Source organism: Triticum urartu, chromosome 7, assembly GCF_003073215.2.
Source record: "Triticum urartu cultivar G1812 chromosome 7, Tu2.1, whole genome shotgun sequence".
NCBI lineage: Eukaryota > Viridiplantae > Streptophyta > Magnoliopsida > Poales > Poaceae > Triticum > Triticum urartu.
Window position 1 is genome coordinate 615,758,419 of NC_053028.1, and position 7,146 is coordinate 615,765,564.

General features: G+C 44.4%; 1 pseudogene; it reads right to left on the reverse strand.

Moving 5' to 3' along the window:
- Nucleotides 1–798: 798 nt before the first annotated feature.
- Nucleotides 799–3,255, reverse strand: LOC125523540 (annotated as a pseudogene).
- Nucleotides 3,256–7,146: the final 3,891 nt, after the last annotated feature.

Below are 7,146 nucleotides of genomic sequence, written 5' to 3' on the forward strand. Positions count from 1 at the left end.
TGTATTTGGAAACTAGTCTGTTCAAGTAAGGATGGCGTGGCGGCGGCTTCCTCGTGGTGGACCTGTGTCCTTGGGCTCCGTTGTTGCGGATGCGGATTGTGCTCTTCATCGACGACATATAAAAGACGGTGTGCTTGGTTTGTGGCTTATGGATGGCAGGTATGGTTTCCTCCCCCAACGTCTTAATCGTGCGAGGGTGCCAGATCTGGAGTTTGATGGTATGTCTGGGGTGTTGCCCGGGTCTGATTCGTTCAACGGTGATCCATTATTTTTTTGTTTGGTGGCTGCTATGGTGGTGCTAGATGCAGGTGACGGGCGTTGGTGTCACGTTCAGAGGGTTCTTCGGTCTTGATTGTATATTTCCCTTCGTGGCTACTGTTCCTTTGTGTAAAGACTAGCGTTCTGCTATCTTTTCAGTTTTGTCAGGTGGATGTGTACGTGACTTGTAAGATGATTCTTATGATGATACAAAAGATACACATATTATCATGAAAAGGTATTAAAACATATAGTAAGTCCAGACGTGCAAATACGCCGGCCACATTGCTAGTTTTCTCATAAAAGAAAACAAAAAACCTAAATTTGGTTGGCCCTTATCACAGACGTGCAAACACGCCGTCGCCGGTCACAATGCATTCAACTAATTAGCTGAACTAATTGCAACGGGAGGAGCGCGTGCTGATACGGGCTCCCGTTGTTGGGTATGTCGCCGGCCAACGTCAACCGAGTGTGGAGTGGATTACTGGAGAGAGACACGCCCATGGTAATGGGACTAATATCTTTGACCGCCATAGTATAAACACGTTCACCATGTACATTAACATGCTTGTACTGCATTGCAATTTACAGAGAGCTTTAGAATTCATACGTTTTTGGCAACATAGAAACACTGCAATTTATAGCTCTTGAAGAAAACAAAGTCAGATCTTAAAGGCAATCACTCTCAAGCAAACAGACGAAAACCAATGCCACTTGAAAGTTGAGACCTCCATACATAGATCAACATCTAATTAAGATTACAACTTAAAATCAGGTAAGAAAGTAGGATTGCATTTTATACAAGCGTCTTCTTAACTGAGTCCTTATAAACCAAACTCAGATTCTACAAACACAGTAGTCCATATATACAAGTAGTAACCCATAGCCAGAAAAATCCATAGGCAGTCTTATATATTGCGGCACCTATTCATAACAGGTCACCAGACTTTCACTGTAACTTGAGTACTTTATAGCTGCAATAATCACTGTAAGCTTTATATAAAAACGAACATGCGAGGACCCTACTGTGGGTGTGTGGCAAATAGCTCTTCACATGTCCATTCATGCTTGTCACATATTCACCATCATGGCAGCCTCAGTGGTACTGGAGCATCTCCTGCCACATCATTTCTCGGAGCATCTCCACGCTGAGGTTTTCATCTATATCAAGATTGATGGGTGCCTGAGCAGGACGACTTACGCTCGGATCATACAACCTAGACATATAGGGGTGCTCCAGAGCCTCAGTGACACTAATCCTTTTGGAAGGATTAAAGACCAGCATCTTCTGCAACAGGTCAATGGCAAGCGGGTGCGCTTGTGGGTACATTCCGGTGAGGGGAATCCCAGCGGTGTATGAAAGGGATTTGATGTAACTGTGGACTCTCGGATTATCAATAAACTCAAGGTCAGCATTGTTCATGGTGCCAAGAACATTAACTATAAGCTGAAGCTGATTTAGGCTGTCGGTTCCAGGGAAGATCGGCTTGCGGCCAAGAAGCTCGGCAAAGATGCAGCCAACAGACCAGACATCTATGGAGGTGCCATAGTTGTCGTTGGAGAGCAGCAGCTATGGAGCTCTATACCAGCGGGTGACAACATATTCAGTCATACACTGATCTTCAGTATTATTTGTTCGGGCAAGACCAAAGTCACAGATCTTCAGGTCACAGTTTCCATCAACTAGAAGGTTGAGTGGTTTCAGGTCTCTGTGGAGTATCCCTGCTGAATGAAGATACTTCAGGCCTCGGAGCAGCTACAGTCAACAAAAGGCGACATCTTAGACTATTGATAGATTGACAAATATTGGAGAGATCGTAAATGGTCGACAGGAAATTCAAAGATATCACAATAACAAATGAAAGTACTAATTTGTAAGACAAGTCTATCAGTTAAGTCTTGGTCAAGATGCTCATGTCCAGTGCATAAATAGCTTTCCTTGCATCAAGTTGTTCTGTTTTCAAACATATGTTCATGCAAATACCCTGTGCAAATCAGATTTGTATTAAGTTGTTCTGTTTTTAAACATATACAATTCTTAAGCCCGCAAGCACTATTTGGGAGCAGCTATAGAAGCTACTACAGTACTACTACACATATTGAAATTAACAAGTGCTTCCTCGAGAAATTAGCCGATCAATCTCTGGTAACTTGACAAGTTAGAACTAGACAACTTTACATGAACTAACTACAAATTGGTATCGAACTAAAAAAATTATATTCTAATAAAATAACCTTTTCAGGAATAATCAACCATCATAACTCGATTAAACAAGATCTCATCAATATATGTCTAGTTAAATAATTAGGCATAGCTTCTTAGCTTACATGAAAGCTCTAGAAATTATCAGACCTACTTTGATTCGTATTGGGAAGAAGAATAGCCATCGTCATTATATTCAGATAACTCAGATTGACTATGCCTAGCAAAGCAAACCCGTAGGCATTACTTGCGGATAGAGCGTGAGGTGTGAATGAACTAACTTATGACAGAATGGTGAACAGATGGAATATTGCTGGACATGTATCAAGCAAAAGAAAGAATAAAAAACAGAGGTGATAGTCGCATACCTGAAAAAGGAAATATTGACAGTGGTCATTCGAAAGCGTTTGAGACGAGTTGATGATCCGATCCAGATCTGTGTCCATCAGTTCAGAGACCAAGTAGACATCTTTGAAGCTCCTCTTCTGTATTGGCATCATTATATCCTTCAAAGCAATGACATTCTCATGGCGCAAGTGCCGAAGAAGCTTCATCTCTCGCAGCATCCTCAACGCATCCACACGGTTGTCAAAGACATTGTTTATCTTTTTTATCGCGACTTGCTCGTTCGTATCCTTGTTCACCGATGAGCAAACGATCCCGTAAGATCCTCTTCCGATGGGCTTGATTGGCACGTACTTTGTGTCGATCTCAAACATTGTCTGGCACATAGTGTAGTAATGCTTGCCATGTTTTCCCTTGCCATTCGGAGAACGTACCATCTTCGCCATTTTCTTTTTCTACCGTGAAGAAGGAAAAAATAGAGTTAACATTCCATAATTGATAATAATAGTAGAAGCACAGCAAAAAAAATGTTTACAAGTTTATTATTAAGCCTTCGCCAATTAAAGTTGTTGAGGTCTTCTAAGCTTGACGTACGTGTTTCCATGGTATTCGAATCTATGTTTCCGTCCCGGAGTTCTATCATTACCCTAGCAAAGTGTGGAATACATTTTTTTTGATAGATCTCTGTTTTCAACCTAGAACTTTATCCTCGCCCTAACCTTATAAATGTGTAATACTGAATTTGATTGAAAGCCTATCCAGTGCTCCTTTCTGAATTAGCATAGCCATCCTCCGCCCCCAACCCCGGCTCACCGGAATCCAAAGCTGCAAGCTGCAATCCAACGCCGAACCCGACTCAATTTCCCACACTTCCACATTGACATCCTAGCAGCGGTCAGAAGCCAAGAAATGGAAGCAAACCCAATTCGCCACCTCATAAGTTTGTGCTACCATACGGTGTGTTCGTTATGTTTGTATCGATGGATGCGGCATAACGCGTAAACAAAGGTCCCTTTATTAAAAACAAGCTCTTGATATGCCTCGCAAAAGTACAAGAAAAAAAAGAAGAAGATGGAGCTCCGTGTGCTTCCAAAGGGGATCGATCACTCACCTCGGGACGAAGCAACAGATGTGAACCGGCAATGACACAGCAGTACCAGCACTGCGCTTGAGCTGACAGAGGAGTGGCAATTGTGAGGAAGAACTCACGTCGGCTTGAGGAGGACCTCCCCGAGCAGCTCCTATATATAGGAGCCCCAACACCCAGCTCACATGGAGAACGTATCAGGTGAAACGAACAAATATGTGCACCCAATGCACCATGCGATATTGGGCCTTTGGATGTTAAACCAACCGACACGATTTGATAACATGTGACTTGTTGGCATATTCGCAAAACAGGCCTTGCATTTTGTTCAAATCAACCCGCACTCCACCAAGTAGTCTGGCTCACTCACCGAAATCAACCTAATGGAGGAAATCGCGGCGCAAACTGAACTGCAGGTTAATTTTGACGAAATAAAATGTTTTGTTTGCAAAATATGTTCACAGCCCCGAGTTTGCCTCAATCTTGTCCATCATTTTCTCATCTAACAGTTCCAAATGGTGTGGTGCATTGGGTGCACAAGTTGGTTCGTTTCATCTGATACGTTCTTCATGGCTCCTCGGCACCGAGATGGGAGGCGCCGCTGTTGCTTCCTAGCAACGCCTCACGCGTGGCCAGCGCCTAACGGGGCCAGAAGGGCGCGCAAATGAAAAGGTTGATCATTAGCCCCAATCAAGGCAGCGGTTGGGTTGCTTTTCATGTGTGACGCGAATGCAGCAACGGCACGGTGGAGTGACGCCAGGGGTCTTGTTCCGCGATGTGATGCCAGTTGGGCGAATTGTATAACCGCATAAAGTTTCCGCCCGGCTCGACACCTGTCAGATTAGTTTGCGGTGGTCTGGCAGGGGCTAATACTCGTCTGATCTGGCAGATTAGTATTATCATCTGATTGGAGCATGGCTAATAGCCTAATATTCCCTCTGTCCCGTAATTCTTGTCGCACCGGCAATTTTACAAAACAACCCTCCGATTTCATCCGCACTCCCCCGCTGTGCTCTTCTGCTCCGTGCTCCCTGCTTGCTCGCCTGAGCGCCACGACGCCGCGCCGCGCAGCTCCGGCGACCTTCCTATCCGACCACGCCCCCACGCAGCTCCTCTGCTCCTTCCCCGCGACCTAAAAATCTAGTCTTCCCCCATCACCCGATTTGCTTGCCGGAGTGCTTGCGGACGCGGAGTGGCTGGACGCGGTGGTGTGGCTCGAGCGTTTACCTGAGAAGAAGAAGCCGTTGTACGTGCAGAACCTGCCGTGCGTAGAGGTGTGGTGGCGCAGCGTCGGGTTCGCGCATTCCGGCAAGGACCGCGCCGTGTGGGTCGCCGAGACGCCGCTGCCGGAGAAGAAGAAGTCCGATTGGTGTTGCTGTTGATACAATTTTACAGTCTCTATGATGTTCGCCTCTTGATACAAATTTTTTTTTGTATCAAGAACTGTCAATTTTACAGTAGATTACAGAAGTTGCTGTTGTCAACTCCTACAAGAACTGCCAATTTCTGGAATACAGATAGAACTAAGAGTACTTCAAATTTGTTTTTGGCAGTACTTCAAATGTTTGGCAGTACAGAAATTTCAGTTATAAATGTTCAGAAATTGGAGTAAGTAAACATTTCTAGTTAAGGTACTCCATCAAGTAGTGCAAAAATCTTGAAACCTGAATATAGTGTCTCTAGGTTTTTTTTTTTGCTTATGCGTGTTTTATTGTGTCTCTAGTTTATCTCCAGAAATTCTGTACCAAGTCCAAGAGCCTGTGAAAAGCTCTCAAAATCTTGAAACCTTGAATGTGTGTGTAGAGGCAGTAAAACTCTTTCTCCTTTCCATGGCATGTCTATCTGTCCTGTTGTTCCTTGCCCTGTTGGTTTCTTCTGTGAATCCAAAACCATGGTGTTAATTCCTGCAATATGCAGAGGAACCAGCCATGGTGCTTCTAGTATGTGGTGGTGCTGATAAGTTTGCTGGTGTGGGCTATAAGTGATGTCCCTTTCTTGTCCTTTTCATCTGGAAATGGTTGTTGGGAACCAGCCTGGATCCTGGAGTTCATCTCTTTTCCCTTTAGTTTGATCTCACTTTTTGTCATATGTTTGTAACCAGACTTGATCAAGAAGAAGCTCAATTGTAATTGCTCATTGTTGGGGAGGGATGGGGCTGAAATTTTTGCCTTCCTATGAAAAGAGGTACTATGATTAATGCCCTACTTACCATATTGGATTATTTGCCCATAAATTCAAATAATTCCAACGAATTCAAATAAATTCTAATAAAATTCAAATTAATTCAAATAAAATCCAAACTAACACAAATAAATCCAAATAATCCCAACAAATTCAAATGATTCAAATAAGTTCAAATGAAATCAAATAATTTCAATAAATTCCAACAAATCCAAATATATTCCAACAAGGCCATGACATAAGGGCCTCTTTGTTCCCTCTTGATACAATCATACAAGATTACACAAGGAGCACGAGGATTACATAATTCATCTTCCGATAATTTCTTTCTCCCTTCTATTGCATTTCTTCTATAATGGCCCTGGTATTAGCAACTAGATGACTGTCGTAGTATACATTGACTATTTCCCTGCTGATCAAAGCGGAGTACCTGAGGCAGAGGCAGAGGCCTCGGGGGTCGAGGGCGGGGATCGGAGGGCGTTGGCCTCGCCCACCACCAACAGCGGCGACAGTAGAGGCGTCGCCACCACCACCACCACTACCACAACCAGCCGACGGGCTAAAGTGGACCAACACGGCGACCAACGCGACAACGGTGAGCGGCAAAATCCGTGGGCGAAGTGGACCGGCGTGGCGCCGGTGGGTGGCGGAGGTCATGTTCGTGGACGGGCTCGGCGGCGGCTTAGGAACTGCTTGTCGGCGGCTCAAGACCTTCTCCTGGATACAGCTGGCTGCAGGGGCTGGCCGTGGCGATGGGCGGCTGGCCGTGGCAACGCGAGCGACGGGAGGAGGAAGGAAGGAGACGGAGGCTTTATTGCAAGAGCTTTGAAAGTAGAAGGAGTAAAATGCAAAAAAAATGTACTATACACTCGCGAAAAGAATTATGGGATGAAGGAAGTATTATCATCTGATTAGAAAAAGGCCATCATGGCTAGCTTTATTAAAATTTAAACAACACTCACATCGTCCTTAAAAGTTTATAAATAAAAGGCGCCACAAATTTGGTTCATGGGATAGCCACCCAAGAGACGGGGATAGCCTTTTTTTATTGGATGGCAGTTGTTTGGTTTAT